Source organism: Amphimedon queenslandica, unplaced genomic scaffold (assembly GCF_000090795.2).
Source record: "Amphimedon queenslandica unplaced genomic scaffold, v1.1 AMPQUscaffold_11769, whole genome shotgun sequence".
Classification (NCBI taxonomy): Eukaryota; Metazoa; Porifera; class Demospongiae; order Haplosclerida; family Niphatidae; genus Amphimedon; species Amphimedon queenslandica.
The window spans coordinates 1-1,672 of record NW_003547989.1 but is presented as its reverse complement, the minus strand read 5'-3'; the positions used below and the strand labels follow the sequence as shown (position 1 = coordinate 1,672).

Here is a 1,672-nt window from a genome sequence, read left to right as displayed (position 1 = left end):
TTCTTTACTCTCTCCTCCATTATCTTCATCCTTCTCCTTCTCATCTTCTTTACTATCATCTTGATCGTTTGTTACTGGGTCAGTACCAGTAGCTCCTGATGGGGCCTTCTCTTCTTCTGTCTCCATTTTACTTTCATCTTTATCTTCTGTCTCCATTTTACTCTCGTCTTTATCTCCATTGTCTTCTTTCTCTCCTTTATTGTCCTTTTCAGTCTCAGGACCAGCTTCTTCATCTTCGTCTACTTTACTCTTCTTAGTAGGGCCACCACCAGCCTTTAAAATAATAAATATATCATTAATAAACTAGACGGATATTAAACTAAATGAATGTATATGTTCAATTATTGAGGCACTCCTCTCTCTCTCCCTCCTTCATTAAACTACATGTGTACATGTGTGATCACTTAATTTAATAAATACAGTTAATTAATAAGTATATAGTGATCTACTGTCACAAGTAGTACAGTTAATATAATAAAAATGGAGAATATTCTCCTAGTGAAATAGCCTGTACTATAGTATGTCGGAGCAACTTTAAAAATTCGTAAAAAATCCAAATTTGATCCAAATCAGCTCAAAATTTCTACACAACATAAGAACATATATATGTATCAAAAAATGTACTCAAAATGTAGAATTGTCTCCTTTTAAATTTCGGCTAAAATTTGGCCTGAGACCCTGCTCAAACTTTCCACACAACATAAAGACACAGGTACATGTACATGTATAATGATATGTAAAGGTGAATGCATTATGTGTAGTGCTGCTGTTAACCTTTTCAATTGATGACTTTCTCCTTTTCTTTGGCTCAGGAATAGGCTAGGGAAATAATAATAATAATAATAATAATAATAATAATAATAATAATAATAATAATAATAATAATAATAATAATAATAATAATAATAATAATGAATAATGATGAGCACATCTAACTAGCAGTACATGCTCTTAACTGTCAATACGTTTAAAGACAGAGACACATGTACTTCATTAATACATGTATATAATAATAATAATAATGATGATGATGATAATCTTACTATTCCATTGTCCACAGGTTTGGATAGGAAGGTCAGTATTCTTGCAATAATATCAGCTTTATTGCCGTGTTTATCAAGAGACAATAGCTCTAGCAGTGTATTTAAAATAGGAACAGTTAACCTGTGGAGAGAGAGAGAGAGGGAGAGAGAGAGAGAGAGATAGAGAGAGAGAGATTAAATAAAAGTGTGACATTAGATTTAAGAGAGGACACTACACCCAACTCTTGTCGATAGTCAGACGTCAGAGTGTTGGCCACAGTCGGTTGATGCTCCTAGTCTGCCTACCCGCCTAGGCTTCTTTCCTGGCTATCTACCTAGCATCCCGCCATTGACCCTCTTTTCACGACTCAGAGACACCAATTGTCGTCATACCATGTGACAATATAAACAAACTTTTACAATTACTGTGCTAGCATGAAGCCGTGGTGAACAGCAGGCTAGGCAGTCCAGTCTTGAGAACTGGAACTGGGGGTTAAAACGTTTTTAGTGGCCAAACTCTCACCTCCCTGCCTGCCTTAAAAAGCTGTTGTTACCAATATGGCTTGTACAGTTACATGTGTGCTGACACTAGATATACAGGGCCTATGCTTATTATCTAACACAACTGGGCTTACCACTACATACTGAAA

General features: G+C 35.5%; 1 long non-coding RNA gene across 1 annotated transcript; it reads right to left on the bottom strand.

The window, feature by feature from the left end:
- Positions 1–45: 45 nt before the first annotated feature.
- On the bottom strand, positions 46–1,663 carry LOC109588923 (uncharacterized). The gene is made up of 3 exons (XR_002188432.1): positions 1,044–1,663; positions 775–819; positions 46–273 (listed from the first exon to the last, which is right to left on the bottom strand). It is a non-coding gene; the product is annotated as an uncharacterized LOC109588923 (long non-coding RNA).
- Between the last annotated feature and the right edge of the window lie 9 nt (positions 1,664–1,672).